The sequence below is a fragment of the Hemiscyllium ocellatum genome, chromosome 29, assembly GCF_020745735.1.
Source record: "Hemiscyllium ocellatum isolate sHemOce1 chromosome 29, sHemOce1.pat.X.cur, whole genome shotgun sequence".
Lineage (NCBI taxonomy): Eukaryota > Metazoa > Chordata > Chondrichthyes > Orectolobiformes > Hemiscylliidae > Hemiscyllium > Hemiscyllium ocellatum.
The window spans coordinates 9316957-9337097 of NC_083429.1; positions in this window are offsets into that span (position 1 = coordinate 9316957).

The following is a 20141-nucleotide window of genomic DNA, read 5'->3' on the forward strand; positions in this document are numbered from 1 at the left end:
GATGAAGTGAGATTGAGGGCGTCAGTATGATATTGATGGAATGAGAATGAGTACTTCAGTGTGATGGTGACAAAATTTGCGTTAGAGGGTCAGGGTGATAACAGTGGAGTGAATGTAAGGAGTTTCAGGGTGACGGAGTGAGTATGAATTCATGAGGGTGACGGAAAGAATGTGAGGGGGCCTGGGTGACAATGACAGAGTGAGTGTGAGGGGGTCAGGGTGACAGAATGAGTATGAGGGTGTCAGGGTGATGGTGTCAGAGTGTGCATGAGAGGGTCAGGATGACAGTGGTATAGTGAGTGTGAGGGGATCCGGGTGACAGAATATCGTGGCTGTGACGCTGGGAAGCGGAACAGTTACAGAGAGAGTGTGAGGGGTTCAGGGTGACCGTGACAGAGTGAGTGTGAGATGTTCAAGGTAACAGTGACGGACTGTGTGCGAGGGGGTAGGATGATTGCTGAAGGAGTGACTGCGATGGAGTCAGGGTGATGGTGATTGACTGAGTGAGAGGGGGCCAGGGTGGCAGAGCGGATTGAATGTGATTGGGTCTGGGTGAGAAAGTGAATGTAATGAGGTCAGGATGGCAGTGAAGGAGTGAGTGTGCGGGGGTCATGGTGACAGAGATGGAGAAGTGTAAGGTGGCCCTGGAACAGAGTAAGTTTGAGGTGGTCAGGATGACATTGACGATTTGAGTATGACAGGGTCAGGGTGGCGGGGTTCACTGAGTGCAATTAGGTCTGGGTGATAGTGATAGAACATAGAACATAGAACATAGAAGGATACAGCGCAGTACAGGCCCTTCGGCCCTCGATGTTGCGCCGACCGAATCCTACCTAACCTATACTAGCCCAATAACTTCCAAATGCCTATCCAATGCCCGCTTAAATGACCATAAAGAAGGAGAGTTCACCACTGATACGGGCAGGGCATTCCATGAACTCACAACCCGCTGTGTGAAGAATCTACCCCTAACATCTGTCCTATACCTACCACCCCTTAATTTAAAGCTATGTCCCCTAGTAACACCTGACTCCATTAGCGGTAAAAGGTTCTTAGTATCTACCCTATCTAAACCCCTAATCATCTTATACACTTCTATCAGATCTCCCCTAAACCTTCTCTTCTCCAATGAGAACAGCCCCAAGTGCCTCAGCCTTTCCTCATAAGATTTTCCTACCATTCCAGGCAACATCCTGGTAAACCTCCTCTGCACTCGTTCTAAAGCTTCCACATCCTTCCTATAGTATGGCGACCAAAACTGCACACAATACTCCAGATGAGGCCGCACCAGAGTCTTATACAACTGCAACATGACCTCAGGACTCCGGAACTCAATTCCTCTGCCAATAAAGCCCAGTACACCATATGCCTTCCTCACAGCACTATTTACCTGGGTGGCAACTTTCAGAGATCTGTGTACATGGACACCAAGATCCCTCTGCTCATCCACACTACCAAGTAGCCTACCATTAGCCCAGTAATCCATCATCTTGTTATTCCTACCAAAGTGAACGACTTCGCACTTAGCTACATTGAATTCCATTTGCCACATTTCCGCCCAGCTCTGCAACTTATCTATATCCCGCTGTAACCTACCACTTCCTTCCTCACTATCCACAACTCCACCGACTTTTGTGTCATCCGCAAACTTGCTTACCCAGCTTTCAGGTCCTTCCTCTAGATCATTTATAAAGATAACAAAAAGCAATGGTCCCAAAACAGATCCTTGTGGTACACCGCTAGTAACTGCGCTCCAAGATGAACATAATCCATCAACTACTACCCTCTGTCTCCTTCCAGCCAGCCAATTCCTAATCCAAACCTCTAATGTATCCTCAATGCCATACCTCCGAAGTTTTAGCATTAGCCTACCATGGGGAACCTTATCGAACGCCTTATATAAATCCATATACACAACATCTACTGCTTTACCCTCATCCACTTCCTTGGTCACCTTCTCAAAGAACTCAATAAGGTTTGTGAGGCATGACCTGCCCTTCACAAAACCATGCTGGCTATCCCTGATCACGTTATTCCTACCCAGATGTTCATAAATCTTATCCCTTACCATTCTCTCTAAGACTTTGCCCACCACTGAAGTCAGACTCACTGGCCTATAGTTGCTAGGGCTATCCCTACTCCCTTTCTTGAACAATGGGACCACATTCGCTATCCTCCAGTCCTCTGGTACTATTCCTGTTGACAACGATGACATAAAAATCCAGGCCAATGGCTCTGCTATCTCCTCCCTAGCTTCCCATAGGATCCTGGGGTAAATGCCATCAGGCCCAGGAGACTTATCTATATTCATCCTTTCCAATATTCCCAAAACCTCTTCCCTGCATATTTCCAGGGCATCCATTCTAATTATTTGTGATTCCATATTCACATCAGCAACAGTGTCCTGTTCCTGAGTGAATACTGATGAAAAGTACTGATTTAATGTCTCTCCAATCTCCTCCGCCTCCACACACAACTTCCCACTACTATCCTTGACTGGACCGATACCTACCCTAGTCATCCTTTTATTCTTGACATACCTATAGAAAGCCTTTGGGTTTTCCCTAATCCTACCAGCTAAAGACTTTTCATGTCCCCTTCTCGCTTTTCTTAACTCCCTCTTTAGCTCCTTCCTGGCTACCTTATAACTCTCAATCGCCCCTACTGAACCTTCACGCCTCATCTTTACATATGCCGCCTTCTTCCCTTTCACAAGGGACTCCAATTCCTTACTAAACCACGGCTGCCTCACAAGGCCCTTTACACCATGCCTGACTGGTACATACCTATCGAGGACACGCAGTAGCTGCTCCTTGAACACTCCCCACATCTCATTAGTGTTCTTCTCTTGAAGCCTGTTTTTCCAATCCACACATCCTAAGTCATGCCTCACTGCATCATAATTTCCCTGCCCCCAGCTATAGCTCTTGCCCTGCGGCACACGATTATCCCTCTCCATCACTAAAGTAAAAGTCACCGAGTTGTGGTCACTGTCCCCGAAGTGCTCACCTACCTCCAAGTCCAACACCTGGCCTGGTTCATTACCTAGAACCAAATCCAATATAGCCTCCCCTCTTGTTGGCCTGTCGACATATTGTGTCAGGAAACCCTCCTGCACACATTGTACAAACACCGACCCATCTAATGAACTCGAGCTATAGCTCTCCCAGTCAATATCTGGGAAGTTAAAGTCCCCCATAACAACCACCCTGCTACCTTCACTCTTTTCCTGAATCATCCTCGCAATATTATCCTCTACTTCTCTAGGACTATTAGGAGGCCTGTAGAAAACACCTAACAGGGTGACCTCACCTTTCCTATTTCTAACCTCAGCCCAAACTACCTCAGATGGCAAGTCCTCTTCCATCGTCCATTCCACTGCTGTGATACTGTCTTTGACAAGTAATGCCACGCCTCCCCCTTTTTTACCCCCATGTCTGATCCTACTAAAACATTTGAACCCTGGAACGTGCAACAGCCATTCTTGTCCCTGTTCTACCCACGTCTCTGTAATGGCCACAACATCGAAGTCCCAGGTACCAACCCACGCTGCAAGTTCACCTACCTTATTCCTTATACTTCTGGCATTGAAGTATACACACTTCAATCCACCTTTCTGGTTACAGTCACCCTCCTTAGAGATCGCTGCATTATTCCTAACCTCCCTACACTCAAGGTCCTGTACCCTAAAGCTACAGTCCTGGTTCCCATGCCCCCGCGGAGTTAGTTTAAACCCTCCCAAAGAGCACTAGCAAACCTCCCCCCAAGGATACTGGTGCCCCTCAGGTTCAAGTGTAGACCATCCTTTTTATAGAGGTCCCACCTTCCCCAGAAAGGACCCCAGTTATCCAGAAACCGGAATCCCTCCCTCCTGCACCATCCCTGTAGCCACGCATTTAACTGCTCTCTCTCCCTGTTCCTCGACTCTCTATCACGTGGCACGGGTAACAAACCAGAGACTACAACTCTGTTTGTTCTAACTCTGAGCTTCCAACCTAGCTCCCTGAAAGCCTGCCTTACATCCTCACCCTTCTTCCTACCTATATCGTTGGTGCCAACGTGGACCACGATCTGGGGCTGCTCCCCCTCCCCCTTAAGAACCCGGAAAACACGATCAGCGACATCACGTACCCTTGCACCTGGGAGGCAACATACCAAACGTGAGTCCCTGTCGCCCCCACAAAACCGTCTGTCTGTACCCCTCACTATCGAGTCCCCAAGAACAATCGCTCTACCTTTCTCCACCCTTCCCATCTGAGCAACGGGGCCAGGCTCCGTGCCAGAGGCCTGAACCTCGTTGCTTGCCCCTGGTAAGTCATCCCCCCCACAAGTATCCAAAACGGTATACTTGTTCTTGAGGGGAATGACCGCAGGGGGTCCCTGCACTGGCTTCCTCCTCCCACTCCCCCTCACTGTCACCCATCTATCTTGAACTTTCGGAGTAACTACTTGCCTATAGCTCCGATCTATGACCTCCTCTGCCTCCCGAATGATCCGCAGTTCATCCAACTCCAGCTCCAGTTCCCTAACACGGGTTTGGAGGAGCTGGAGATGGTTGCACTTCTTGCAAGTGTACTCAGCAGGGACGCTGATGGCTTCCCTCACCTCATACATGTTGCAAGAGGAACATTGCCCTCTCTGCACTGCCATCCCTCTAAAAGTAAGCTTTCCTTAAAAAAAACAAAAACCAACTAAATCTAAAGAAACAAACAAGGAAAATGCAGCACTTACCCGCTAGTCACAATTGGTCTTATTATTAGGTTAGAGGAGGTGGAAGGGTGGGAGGCACTACTCGTGTAGTGCCTCGGGTGACTCGCCTACGCGTTTAAATAAGGGGAGAGAAAAAAAACCTTACCCAGGTAACCTAGCGCGCCTTCCGGGTCTGCTACCGCTTTTTTGAAGGAAAACTTTAAACTTTTAACTATTAAATAAACGACCAAACTTACCCACCAGCCGTCGCGAAGTCTTCCGAGAGACTGAGTCCTACAACTCGGAGCCCGCGTTTAAATAAGGGGAGAGAAAAAAAACCTTACCCAGGTAACCTAGCGCGCCTTCCGGGTCTGCTACCGCTTTTTTGAAGGAAAACTTTAAACTTTTAACTATTAAATAAACGACCAAACTTACCCACCAGCCGTCGCGAAGTCTTCCGAGAGACTGAGTCCTACAACTCGGAGCCCGCGTTTAAATAAGGGGAGAGAAAAAAAACCTTACCCAGGTAACCTAGCGCGCCTTCCGGGTCTGCTACCGCTTTTTTGAAGGAAAACTTTAAACTTTTAACTATTAAATAAACGACCAAACTTACCCACCAGCCGTCGCGAAGTCTTCCGAGAGACTGAGTCCTACAACTCGGAGCCCGCGTTTAAATAAGGGGAGAGAAAAAAAACCTTACCCAGGTAACCTAGCGCGCCTTCCGGGTCTGCTACCGCTTTTTTGAAGGAAAACTTTAAACTTTTAACTATTAAATAAACGACCAAACTTACCCACCAGCCGTCGCGAAGTCTTCCGAGAGACTGAGTCCTACAACTCGGAGCCCGCGTTTAAATAAGGGGAGAGAAAAAAAACCTTACCCAGGTAACCTAGCGCGCCTTCCGGGTCTGCTACCGCTTTTTTGAAGGAAAACTTTAAACTTTTAACTATTAAATAAACGACCAAACTTACCCACCAGCCGTCGCGAAGTCTTCCGAGAGACTGAGTCCTACAACTCGGAGCCCGCGTTTAAATAAGGGGAGAGAAAAAAAACCTTACCCAGGTAACCTAGCGCGCCTTCCGGGTCTGCTACCGCTTTTTTGAAGGAAAACTTTAAACTTTTAACTATTAAATAAACGACCAAACTTACCCACCAGCCGTCGCGAAGTCTTCCGAGAGACTGAGTCCTACAACTCGGAGCCCGCGTTTAAATAAGGGGAGAGAAAAAAAACCTTACCCAGGTAACCTAGCGCGCCTTCCGGGTCTGCTACCGCTTTTTTGAAGGAAAACTTTAAACTTTTAACTATTAAATAAACGACCAAACTTACCCACCAGCCGTCGCGAAGTCTTCCGAGAGACTGAGTCCTACAACTCGGAGCCCGCGTTTAAATAAGGGGAGAAAAAAAAACCTTACCCAGGTAACCTAGCGCGCCTTCCGGGTCTGCTACCGCTTTTTTGAAGGAAAACTTTAAACTTTTAACTATTAAATAAACGACCAAACTTACCCACCAGCCGTCGCGAAGTCTTCCGAGAGACTGAGTCCTACAACTCGGAGCCCGCGTTTAAATAAGGGGAGAGAAAAAAAACCTTACCCAGGTAACCTAGCGCGCCTTCCGGGTCTGCTACCGCTTTTTTGAAGGAAAACTTTAAACTTTTAACTATTAAATAAACGACCAAACTTACCCACCAGCCGTCGCGAAGTCTTCCGAGAGACTGAGTCCTACAACTCGGAGCCCGCGTTTAAATAAGGGGAGAGAAAAAAAACCTTACCCAGGTAACCTAGCGCGCCTTCCGGGTCTGCTACCGCTTTTTTGAAGGAAAACTTTAAACTTTTAACTATTAAATAAACGACCAAACTTACCCACCAGCCGTCGCGAAGTCTTCCGAGAGACTGAGTCCTACAACTCGGAGCCCGCGTTTAAATAAGGGGAGAGAAAAAAAACCTTACCCAGGTAACCTAGCGCGCCTTCCGGGTCTGCTACCGCTTTTTTGAAGGAAAACTTTAAACTTTTAACTATTAAATAAACGACCAAACTTACCCACCAGCCGTCGCGAAGTCTTCCGAGAGACTGAGTCCTACAACTCGGAGCCCGCGTTTAAATAAGGGGAGAGAAAAAAAACCTTACCCAGGTAACCTAGCGCGCCTTCCGGGTCTGCTACCGCTTTTTTGAAGGAAAACTTTAAACTTTTAACTATTAAATAAACGACCAAACTTACCCACCAGCCGTCGCGAAGTCTTCCGAGAGACTGAGTCCTACAACTCGGAGCCCGCGTTTAAATAAGGGGAGAGAAAAAAAACCTTACCCAGGTAACCTAGCGCGCCTTCCGGGTCTGCTACCGCTTTTTTGAAGGAAAACTTTAAACTTTTAACTATTAAATAAACGACCAAACTTACCCACCAGCCGTCGCGAAGTCTTCCGAGAGACTGATGGAGTGAGTGTGAGGGGGGCAGGATGAAGGAGTGATTGCGAGGGCGTCAGAGTGACAGCGAAGGAGTGTGTGTGAGGGGGTCAGGGTGACAGTGAGTGAGTGAATGTGAGGGGGTTAGGTTGCTTGTCTCCGAGTGAGTGTGAGGTATCAGGGTGATGATGATGGAATGAGTGTGAGGGGATAAGTGAAACGGTGACATGGGTGAATGTGAGTAGTATACACTGATTGTGACTCAGTGACTGTGAGGGGTCAGGGGGCTATGACTGTGACTACAGGGTTACTTTGATGGACTGAATGTGATGGGCTTAGCGTGACAGAGACAGAGTGAGTGTGAGAGCGTTAGGGTGACGGTCAGGGAGTGAGTCTGATGGGATCAGTGGGATGATACCAATGTGTGTTTCGGAGTGAGTGTGACAGTGACAGAGTGAGGGTAGGGGGAATAGCTTGCAAGTGATTGAGTTAGTGCTAGTGGGTCAGGGTGATTGTATCTGAGTGTGTGAGGGGGTCAAGGCGCCTGTGACTGAGCTTGAGAGCGTCAGGGTGACAGTAACAGAGTGAGTGTGAGTGTATTCTAGGTTAAGGTGATGGAGTGAATGTGAGAAGGTAAGGATGACAGTGACGGATGAGTATGAGTAGGTCAGGTTGAGGGGGATGGAGTGAGTGTGAGAGTGTCAAGGTGACACTGACGTAGTGTGTGTGAGATGGTCAGGGCGACAGTGTCGGAGTGAGTGTGAGGGGAACAGTGTGATAGCGATAGAGTGAGTGTGTGGGGCTCAGGATGAAGGAGTTATTGCGAGGAGGTCAGGTTGACAGCTAAGGAGTGTGTGTGAGAGGGTCAGGGTGATAGTGAATGAGTGAATGTGAGGGGGTGAGGTTGATTGTGTCTCAGTGAGTGTGAGGGGATCAGGGTGATAGTGATAGAGTGAGTGTGTGGGCATCAGGAAAACGGTGACAGGGTGAATGTGAGGAGTGTACGCTGATTGTGATTCAGTGACTGAGTGGTCAGAGTGGCTATGACTGTGACTACTGGGTTACCTTGATGGACTGAATGTGTGGGCTCAGCGTGACAGAGACAGAGTGAGTGTGAGAGTGTTAGAGTGACGGTGAAGGAGTGAGAGTCATGGGATCAGTGTGACGGTACCAATGTTGATTTCGGAGTGATAATGACAGTGACACAGTGAGGGTAGGGGGAATAGCTTGAAGGTGATGGAATTAGTGCGAGTGGGTCAGGGTGTCAGTACCTGAGTGTGTGTGAGGAGGACAGGATGACAGTGGTTGAGTGAGTGTGAAGGGGTCAAGCTGTCTGTAACTCAGCTTGAGAGCGTCAGCGTGACAGTGACAGAGTGAGTGTGAGAGTTTCTAGGTTAAGGTAATGGAGTGAATGTGAGAAGTTAAGGATGATACTGACGGATGAGTGTGAGTAAGTCAGGTTGAGGGGAATGGAGGTTTTGTGAGAGTGTCAAGGTGACCCTGACGTATTGTGTGTGAGATGATCAGGGTGACATTGACGGAGTGAGAGTGAGGAATCAGGGTGATAGTGATAGAGTGAGTTGTGGGGCTCAGGATGAAGGAGTGTTTGCGAGGAGGTCAGGGTGACAGCAAAGGAGTGTGTGTGAGAGGATCAGGGTGACAGTTAATGAGTGAATGTGAGGGGGTGAGGTTGATTGTGTCCCAGTGAGTGTGAGGTATCAGGGTGATAGTGATGGAATAAGTGTGAGAAGTTCAGCGAAACGGTGACAGGGTGAATTGAGGAGTATACACTGATTGTGACTTAGTGAGTGTGAGGGATCAGAGTCCCTATGACTGTGATTACAGGGTTACTTTTATGGACTGAATGTGATGGGCTCAGCGTGACAGAGACAGAGTGTGTGACGGTGTTAGGGTGACAGTGAGCGAGTGAGTGTCATGGGATCAGTCTGACGGTACCAATGTGAGTTTCAGAGTGAGTGTGATAGTGAAAGAGCGAGGGTAGGGGGATTAACTAGAAGGTGATGGGGTTAGTGCAAAAGTACCTGAGTGTGTGTGAGCAGGACAGGATGACAGTGATTGAGAGAGTGTGAAGGGGTGAAGGTGCCTGTGACTGAGTTTGAAGGCGTCAGGTTGACAGTGACAAAGTCAGTGTGAGTGTGTTATAGGTTAAGGTGATAGAATGAATGTGAGAATTTAAGGATGACAGTAACGGAATAGTGTGAGGAGGTCAGGGTGAGGGGGATTGAGTGAGTGTGAGTGTGTCATCGTGATCCTGACGGAGTGTATGCGAGATGATCAGGGTGAAAGTGACGGGGTGAGTGTGTGGGGCTCAGGATGAAGGAGTGATTGCGAGGAGGTCAGGGTGACCGTGAAGAAGCACGTGTGAGGGGGTCAGGGTGACAGTGAGAGAGTGAATATGAGGGGGTGAGGTTGATTGTGTTCGAGTGAGTGTGAGGTAACAGGCTGATGGTGATGGAATTAGTGTGAGGGGATCAGGGTAACGGTGACAGGGAGAATGTGAGGTTTACACGTTGATTGTGGCTCTGTGAGTGTGAGGGGTCTGGGTGCCTATGATTGTGACGACAAATTGACATTGACGGACTGAGTGTTATTGGGCTCAGCGTGACAGAGGCAGGGAGTGTAAGGGTGTTAGGGTGATGGTGAGGGAGTGGGTCTGACAGAAACAGTGTGACGGTAACAATGTGAGTTTCTGAGAGAGGGTGACAGTGACAGAGCGAGAGTGGGGAATAGCGTGATGGTGATGGTGTTAGTGGGAGTGGGTCAGGATGGCAGTACTGAGTGTGTGTGAGGAGGACAGGATGACAGTGACTGAGTGAGTGTGAAGGGGTCAAGGTCCTTGTGACTGAGTCTGGCAGCGTCAGGGTGACAGTGAAGGAGGTATTCTGAGTGCGTCAGGGTAATACTAACGGAGTGAGACTGAGGGTGTCATAGGTTATGGTGATGGAGTAAATGTGAGGAGGTAAGGATGACAGTGACGGATGAGTGTGAGAAGGTCAGGGTGAGGGGGATGGAGTGATTGTGAAAGTATTATGGTTACCCTGGCGGAGTGTGTGAAAGATGGTAACGGGGACAGTAATGGAGTGAGTGTGAGAGAATCAGGGTGATGGTGATGGAGTGATTGTGAGAGGCTCAGGTTACAGTGATGTTGTGAGTGTAAGGAGACAAGCGCGATGAAACCTACTCAGTGTGATTGGGTCAGGGTGACAGTGAGAAAGCGAATGTCATGGCATGCATGGGCCAGTGACATTCTGAGTATAAGGCGGTAATTGTAATGGCAGTTGAAATTATTAGTGGGTCAGGGTAACAGAGTGAGTATAGGTAGCTTTGATGGAGTGAATGTGATCAGGATGAGGGCGATGGCCTGAGTGTGAGGGTGTCAGGCTGATGGTAACGGTGACAGATTGCGTGTCAGAGTGTGACAGTGACGGAGTGAGAATAAGGGGGTCTGAGTGTCTGCGATGGAGGGAGTGTGAGGGTGTCAGGGTACATTGAGGGTGTGAGTGTGATGCATTCAGGGTGACGGTGATTGAGTGAGTATGAATTGGTCATTGTGATGGTGGCAGAGTGAATGTGAGGGTGCCAATGTTACAGTGATGGATTAAGTGTGAGTTTATCATAGACTACAGTGATGGAGTGAATGGACAGATATAAGGGTGACAGTGACGGGTGAGTGTGGGGAGATAATGGTGAGGGGTTTGCAGTGAGTGTGAGGGGATCCGGATTACCCTGATGGAGTGAGTGTGCGGGAGATAATGGTGAGGGGTTTGCAGTGAATGTGAGGGGATCTGGATGATCCTGATGCTGGTGAAGGAGAGAGTGTGAAGGGGTCAGAGTGACGATGACAGATGGAGTGGCATGGCGTCAGAGTGACAGTAAAGGAGTGAGTGTAAGAGGGTAGGTGTATCGGTGATGAGGTGTGGACTCAGGTGTCCATCAGTTTGTGAGTGTAAGGTTGTCAGGATGACAGAGTGAGTGTGAGGGAGTCAGGGTGACGGTTACTAAGTGAGTGTGAGAGAGTCAGGGAAGAAGGTTAATGCTGGTGTCAGGGCGATTGTAACAGAGTGTGTGTTGGAAGATCTGGGTGACAATGCCAGAGTGAGTGTGAGGGGATCGGGGTGACAGAATGATTGTGAGGAGGGTAGGTGACGGAAATGGAGTGAGTGTGAGGTGGACAGCATGACAGTTACGGAGGGAGTGTGGGGTTTTCAGAAAGGTAGTGAATGAGTGAATGTGTGGGGTTCAGATTGATAGTGATAGAATAAGTGTATGGGGGTCAGGGTGATAGTGACAGAGTGAGTGTGAAATGTTCAGGGTGACGATGACTGACTACGTGCAGGGGGTAAAGTTGTCGCTGATGGAGTGAGTGCGAGGGTGTCAGGTTCATTGTGACAGAGTTAGTCTGAGGTGGTCAGGATGATTTTGAGGGGTTGAGTGCGAAGGGGCTAAAGGTGTCTGAGCGGACTGAATGTAAGTGGATATGGATGACAGAGTGAATGTGATGGGGTAAGGGTGACGGTGACAGTGTGAATGAAGTGGCCAGGGTGACAGACATGGAATGAGTGTGAGATGGTCAGGGGTGGCATTGAAGTTTTGAGTGTGAGAGGGTCAGGGTAGCGGGGTGATTGTGTGTGATTGGGTTTGAGTGATGGTGACGGAGAGGGTGTGAAGGATCAGGATTACAAAGTGATTATGAGGGGTCAGCGTGACAGTGACGGATTGAATGTGAGGGGACATGGTGACGGTGACGGAGTGAGTGTAGGGGTGTCAGGATGCCTATGACTGTGATTAGTCAGGGTTATCGTGACGGACTGAGTGTGATGGGGTCAGCGTGACACAGATGGACTGAGTGTGAGGATATCAGAGTGTGGGTCAGGCGGTGATTCTGATGGGGGTCAGTGTGACGGTGACAAAGTGAGTGTCAGAGAGTTGTGGGTGAGAGTGATGGATTGACTATAGGGTAGGTAGTGTGGTTGTAATGGAGTTAGTGCTTGGGGGTCAGGTTGACAATGAGTGAATGAGTGTGAGGGTGCCAGGTTGATTGTGACTGTTTGAGTGAAACGTTGACGGAGTGAGTGTGGGAGCTACATAGAGATAGTGACTGAGTGAGTGTGAGTGGGTCAGGGTGCTTGTGACTGTGACTAGTCAGGGTTACTCTGACCGACTGAGTGTGATGGGCTCAGTCTGATTGAGGCGGAGTGAGTGGGAAGGTATCAGAGTGACGGTGAGAGTGGGTTTGATGGAGCCAATGTGACGGTGACAACGTGAGAGTCAGGGATTGAGAGTGACAGTGATGGACTGAGTATGTGGGGGTAGTGTGATGGTGAAGGAGTTAGTGCGGGGGGGGTCAGTGTTACAGTGAAGACGTTAGTGTGAGGGGATCACTGTGATAGTGATGGAGTTAGTGTGAGAGTGTGAGGGCGACAGTGACGGAGTGGGTCTATCGGGATCAGGGTGAAAGTGAGAGTATGAGGTGGTCAACGTGATGGTGATGGATTGAGTGTTGAAGGGGTCAGAGTGATGGTGATGGAGTGACTGTGGGGGTGCAGGATGACCATGACCAAGTGAATGTGGGGAGGTCAGGGTGACAGTGGTGGAAAGAGTGTGAGTGGGTCGGGGTGACAATGATGTGGTGTGTGTGAGCAGTCATTGTGATATTGGGAGACTCAGTGTTAGTTGTCAAGAGTGACAGTGACGGAGTAAGTGGGAGAGTTTAATAATGAATATGAAGAAGTGAGTGTGATGTAGTCAGGTTTACTGTGACAGAGTGAGTGTTAGGGATTCAGCCTGACAGTGAGGCTTTGAGGTTGAATGGTCAGGGGAACAGGGTGTGAGAGTGAGAGGTTCATTGTGATGGTGACGGTGAGTGTGAGGGTGTCAGGGTGACAGTGAGGGTTTGAGTGTAAGGACGTAATGCTCCCGGGAATGGAGTGAGATTGAGCGTCAGGCTGACGGTGAGGGAGGGATTCTGATGGAGTCAGGGTGACGATGACAGAGTTGAAGTCAGGGAGTGAGAGTGACAGTGACAGGATGAGTGTGAGGGGGTCAGACTGACGATGACACAGAGAGTGAGGGGATCATATTGAAAGTGACATAGTGATCGTGACTGGATCATGTTGACAGTGAACGAGTGAGTGTGAGAGAGTCGGTGTGACGATGGCAGAATGAATGTGAGGGAGTTAAGGTGACGATGAAAGAGTAAGTGTGAGGGAGTCAATACAACGGTGTATGAGTGTGTGTGTGATTTGGACAGTGTGACGGTGGCTGCGTGAGTATCTGTGCGTCAGTGTGACAATGATGCAGTGAGTGTGACAGAATCATGATGATGGTGAGTAAGGGATTGAGACCCTGTCAGGGAAACTGTGACTGAGTGCATATGAGCGGATTAGGGTGACCGTGAGTGTGTGGCTGTGAGGTAGTCAAAGTGATGGTGACGGAGTGAGTGTGAGGGGGTTCGGCTGACAGTGACAAAGCGAGTGTGAGAATGCCAGGGAGACAGTGGTGGAATGAGTGTGACAGCATCAGTATTACAGCGACGGGGTGATGGGGATTTAGTGAGTGTGTGGGGGTCTGGTTGGTGGTGACAAACTGCATTGAGTGCTCAGGCTGATAGTTACGGAATGAGTGTGATGGGGTTAGGTTGACGATGACACAGTGAGTGTGGGAGGGTTAGGGTGACGGAGACTAAGTCAGCGTGAGGGGGTGACGGCGACAGAAACTGAGTGAGTGTGAGGGGTTCAGGATAATGGTGACCGAGTGAGTTTCAGTTTGTCAGGTTAACAGTGACGGAGTGCGTGATGGGGTCAGGGTGATTGTGCTGGAGTAAGGGTGAGGGTGAGGACATCAGGGTGACGGTGATCGAGAGAGTCTGAGGAGGTCAAGGTGATGGCGACAGTGAGTGTGAGGATTTCAGCGTAATGCTAACGGAGTGAGTGTGAGAGTGCCAGGATTACAATGTTGGAGTTTGTGTGAGGGTGTCATAGTTACGGTGATGGAGTGAATGTGAGGACACAAGGGAGACAGTGACGGATGAGTGTGAGGAGGTCAGAGTAATGGTGTGAATGCGATAGTGTCAGGGTGACGGTGAATGAGAGGGCGTCAGTGTGGCAGTGAAAAAGTTAGCGTGAGGGGCCATGGTGACTGAACTGAGTGACCATGATGGAGCGATTTTGAGTTGGTCAGGGTGACAGAGATAAGTGAGCGTGAAGGGGTCAGGAGGAAGGTGGTGGAGTGAATGTGAGGGTGTCAGGGTGATGCTGATTGAGAGAGTCTGAGGTGGTCAGGGTTACAGAGACGAAGCGAGTTTGAGGGTTTATGAGTGATGGTGACACAGTGAGTGTGAGTGGGCCAGGGAGATAATGATGGAGTGAGTGTGATGGGGACAGGATGACGGGACAAAGACTGTGTGAGTGCCTCCGCGTTACAGGGACAGAGAGACTGTGAGTGCCTCAGCGTGACGGGGATGGAGTGTGTGTATGTTTCCATCAGGGTGACATTCATACATTGGGTATGAGTGTTTCAGGGTGATGGTGACTGTGTGACTATGACCCTGTCAGGGAAACAATGGCGGAGTGAGTCTGAGGGGACAGTGTGATGGTGACTGGGTGAATCTGAGGGTGTCTGGGTGTCAGTAACTGAGTGAATACGAGGGCGCCAGGGTGACAATGATGAAGTAAGTGTGAGTGCATCAGGGTGACAGTGACTGTGTGAGTGTGACAGTGCCAGGGTGACAATGATGGTGAGTGCGAGTGTGTCCGGCTGAAAGAGATGGAATGAGTGTAAGAGTTTCAGAGCAATACTAACGGAATGAGTGTGAGGGCATCGAGTTGACAGTGATGTAGTGAGTGCGAGATGTTCAGGGAGACCGTGCCGGAGAGAGTGTGAGGGTGTCAGGGTGACCGTGACGAAGTGTGTGTGACGGTATCAGAATAATGTTAATGAGATGACGGTGATTCACTGAGTCAGAGAGGGTCAGGGTGACAGTGAAGGAGTGAGCGTGACGGGGTCAGGTTGATGGTGACCGAATGAACTAGAGCAGTTCCGTGTGATGGTGACAGAGAGTGTGCGAATGGGTCAGGGATATGGGGATGGAGTGAATGCGAGGGGGTCAGGCTGACGGTGATGTTGTGGGTCTGATGGGTTCAGGGTGACCCTGATGGAATGAGTGCAATGGGACCAATGCGACAGTGTGAGAGGTGGTGGCGATGGTGATGGAGTGAGTGTGAGGTGGGCAGCATAACGGAGCCGGAGTGAGTGTGTCGGAGTCACGGTGACAAAGATGGTGTGAGTGTGAGGGGGTGAGGATGACAGGGACAAATACAGTGTGAGGGCCTCAGGGTGACGGTGACAGGGAGATTGTGAGGGGCACAGGGTGAACGTGACAGTGTTATGTTGGGTGCCTCAGCTTGGCAGGGACAGAATGTGCGTTTGTGCGCCAGGTAACCAGTGATAGAATGAGTGCGACAGGGTCAGGGTGACGGGGACAGAGAGAGTGTGCGGGGCTCAGAGTGATGGTGAGTAACTCAGCATATCGGGGTCGGAGTGTATGTATGTTTGTCAGGTTGTCACTGATGCAGTGACTGCGAGGGTTTCAGAGTGATGGTGACTTAGTGATTGTGACCCTTTCCAAGAAACAATGACAGAGTGAGCGTGAGGGGGTCATGGAAACAATGACGGAGTGAGTGTAAGTGGGTCAGGGAAATGGTGACTGAGTGAGCGAGGGGCTCAGGGAAGCAATTACGGAGTGAATACAAGGGGTTCAGGGAAAGGGTGACGGAATGAGTGTGAGGGGATCCAGGTGTCAGTGAATGACTGTGGTGTTTGCAGGTGCCAGTGACTGAGTGAATGTGAGCGTGTCAGGGTGACTGACAGAATGAGTGTTGGGGTGTCAGCGTGACAGTGATGGAGTGAGTGTGAGGGAGTCAGGCTGATGGTTACGGAGTGAGTGTGAGAAAGTCAGGATGATGATGATGGAGTCAATGTCAGGGTATGAGTGTGACAATGATGTCGTGAATGTGAATGGCTCAGGATGTTGGTTACAGAGTGACTGTGAGGAGGTCAGGGAGGGAGTGAGTGTGCCTGGGTCCGGTTGATGGTGTCCGAGTGAATTTGAGGTATTCTGAGTGAGAATGACACAGTGCGTGCGACGGGGTCGGGTTAAGTTTGATGTAGTCAGTGTGAGCAGGTCAGGGTGATGATGTGAGAGTGAGTGTGTGGGAGTAAGTGTGACAGTGACGGATGAGTGCGAGGCATCAAGGAGATGGTGACAGAAAAAGTGTGAGGGGTGATCGGTATGGTGATGAGGGAGTGTGACGGTGACAGGGCGACTGTGATTGCAGGGAGTATGTCAGGGTCAGGGTGCAGCAGAGAGTGGCAGAAGCTGGGCGGAAGTGAAGTCGGAGTGCAGAGACTATTTGGGAAGTTGAGCAATTGTTATTTAAGTAGGTGTGTTATAAGTCCCAGGTCATACGGTGCAACAGTGGTTAGCACTGCTGCCTCACAGTGCCAGAAATCCAGGTTCAGTTCCCGCCTCGGGCGACTGTCCACGTGGAGTTTGCACATTGTCCCCGTGTTTGCGTCGGTTTCCTTGACTGCATGATGTTGGAGGTCAAGTACTCTGGTGTATCTGGCTCGTATAACTGTGAAAAGTGTGGACACGTTCAGCTACTGACAGAGCATATTGCAGCACTGATAAAGAACTCCATGAAAACGTGATCTTTCTGGACAGTACCGTTAGCGAGGTGATTACACCGAGCATACCAAAATAGAGTAGAAGGGAGAAGACGGTGAGGAAGGCAGAGAGGAGACAAGTGCTAGAGACCCTGTGGGAAGTATCGGTTAGGAACAGGTTGAATCTTTTGGAAAAAAAGGAGAGACAAGCGACACTGTCAGTTCGCGAGGCGGTCGGGTCTGCCTCCACGCCAACTTTTGATTGTCAGACATCATATAGAGCCATGGTAGTAGGGGGGCTCCATAGTGAGAGTAACTGAACGGGCCTCTGTGGCAACAGGCGGGATTTGAAGATAATGTGTTGCCTTTCTTGTGCCAGAATTAAGGATATCGCAGACAGAGTGCTCAAGGGTGAAGGTGTAGATCCAGAGGTGGTGGCACACATCGGCACAAATGATGTCAGGAAGAGGAGGAGGAACATTCTACAGCGGGAATCGGAGAACTCGGAAGAAAGCTGAAAAACAGCACCTCTGGTGTGATTATCTCTGGTTTGCTTCCAGTTCCTCAGGCTGGAGAGGACAGAAACAGGGAGATAATTCACTTGAATGTGTGGTTGGTAACTGGTGCAGGAAGAAATGATTTAAATTCTTGGATAACTGGGGTATGTTTTGCAGTAAGGATAAATTATACAAGAGGGACGGCTTGTAACTTAATAGATGGGAGACCAGCATTCTGGCAGGCAGGTTTGTCACTGCAATACAGTTGCGTTTAAACTAAATTGCGGGGACGGGGGGACAAACTGGAAGTTTAAGAAGGAAATTGAAGGGAAAGTTAGAACAAGAGAAGTCAAGAAAGACAACGGAATCAATGGAGCAGGAAACTCACAAAGGGATCATTCCGTAAGGTCAAGTGAAATAGTGATTGATAGGAAGGGTGAGGGCAGTAACAAATGAAAAATATTATACATGAATGCACGAAACATTAGAAATAAGATGGATGTACTTGCGGCTCATTTGGAAATTGGCAGTTACGATGCTGTGGGGATAACGGTGACTTGGCTTCAAGTGGACAGGGCCTGGGAAATGAATAATCAATGCTATATTCTATCGTAAGGATAGACTGAAGGGCAGAGGGAGTGGGGTGGACCTATTGGTAAGGAATGGTTTTCAGTCCCTTGCGAAGGAGGACCTAGAAGCAGAGGATGTGGAGTCAGTATGGATAGAGCTGAGAAATTCTAAGGGTAGAAAGACCCTCGTGGGAGTGATCTACATGCCCCCAAACGGTAGTCTGGATGTAGAGTGTAAGTTGAATAAGGAGCTGTAATTGGCTTGTCGCATAGATATTACTACAGTCGTTATGGTGGATTTCAACATGCAGGTAGATGGGGAGAAACATGATGGTACTGGATCCCAAGAAAGAGAATTTGTGGAGTTCCTCCGAGATGGATTCTTAGAACAGCTGGTGCTGGACCCTACCAGGGAGAAGGCAATTCTGGATCTGGTGTTGTGCAACGAACCGGATTGGATCAGGGACGTCGGAGTGAAGGAGCCATTAGGAGGTAGTGATCATAATACAAGAAGCTTTAATCTGCAATTTGAAAGGGAGAGAGTACAATCGGAAGTGAACTGAACCATATTTCAGTTGAATAAAGGTAACTTTGGAGCTATGAGGGGGGAGCAGGCCAAAGTTCAATGGTGCAATTCCCTAACAGGGATGGATGGCAGTGGAGCCAGGTATTTCTGAGTATAATGCGGAAGATGCAGGATCAGTTCATTCCAAAAAGGAAGAAGGATCCTAAGAGGAGGCAGGGGTGGCCGTGGCTGAAGAGGGGAGTTAAGAAACATATAAAGTCAGAAAATAAAAAGTATAACATAGCAAAGATGAGTGGGAAACGGAGGACTGGGAAACTTTTAAAAAACAACAGAGGATAACTAAGAAGGAAATACGCAGGAAAAAATGACGTACGAAGTTAAACTGGCCAAAAATATAAAGGAGGATGGTAAAGTTTTTTTTAGATATGCGAATGGAAAAAAAAATGATTAGGACTAAAATTGGGCCCTTGAAGACAGAAACGGGTGAACATATTACGGAGCACAAAGAAATGGCAGAAGAGTTGAATTGGTACTTCAGAACTGTCTTCACTGGGGAAGACACAAGCAATCTCCCAGAGGTAATAGTGGCTGAAGGACCTGAACTGAAGGGAATTTATATTTGCCAGGAAATGGTGTTTGGTCTGAAGGCTGTTAACTCCCTGGGACCTGATGGTCTACATCCCAGGGTACTGAAGGAGGTGGCTCTTAATATCGCGGATGCATTGGTGATCATTTTCCAATGTTCTATAGGTTCAGGATCATCTCCTGCAGATTGGAGAGTAGCTAATGTTGTCCCACTTTTCAAGAAAGGAGAGAAAGAGAAAGCAGGGAATTATAGACCAGTTAGTCTGACCTCAGTGGTGGGCAAGACGCTGGAGTCAATCATAAAGGATGAAATTACGACACATCTGGATAGCAGTAACAGGGTAGGTTTGTGTCAGAATGGATTTATGAAGGGGTAATCATTCTTGACTAATCTTCTGGACTTTTTTGAGGATGTAACTCTAAAGATGGACAAGGGAGGTCCAGTGGACGTAGTGTACCTGGACTTTCTGAAAGACTTTGGGCGGCACGGTGGCACAGTGGTTAGCACTGCTGCCTCACAGCGCCAGAGACCCGGGTTCAATTCCCAACTCAGGCGACTGACTGTGTGGAGTTTGCACGTTCTCCCCGTGTCTGCGTGGGTTTCCTCCGGGTGCTCCGGTTTCCTCCCACAGTCCAAAGATGTGCGGGTCAGGTGAATTGGCCATGCTAAATTGCCCGTAGTGTTAGGTAAGGGGTAAATGTAGGGGTATGGGTGGGTTTCGCTTCGGCGGGTCGGTGTGGACTTGTTGGGCCGAAGGGCCTGTTTCCACACTGTAAGTCTAATCTAAAAGTCCCACTTAGGAGGTTAGTGAGCAAAATTAGATTACATTGTAATGGGGGCAAAATATTGACTTGTATTGAAAATTGCTTGGCTAATAGGAAACAAAGATTCATGATAAACGGCTCCCTTTCGGAATAGCATGCAGTGACCAGTGGGATACCACAGGGATCAGTGCGGGGACAGCAGCTTTTTACAATAGTCATTAATAATATAGATAATGGTAGTAAAAGTAATATTCGCAAATTTACTGATGATACAAACCTGGGAGGCAGGGTGAAATATGGAAAGGATGTTAGGAGATTACAGGGTGACATGGACAGGCTCGGTGAGCGGACAGATGCACGGCAGATGCAGTTTAATATGGATAAATGTGTGGTTATCCACTTTGGTGACAAGAACAGGAAGGCAGA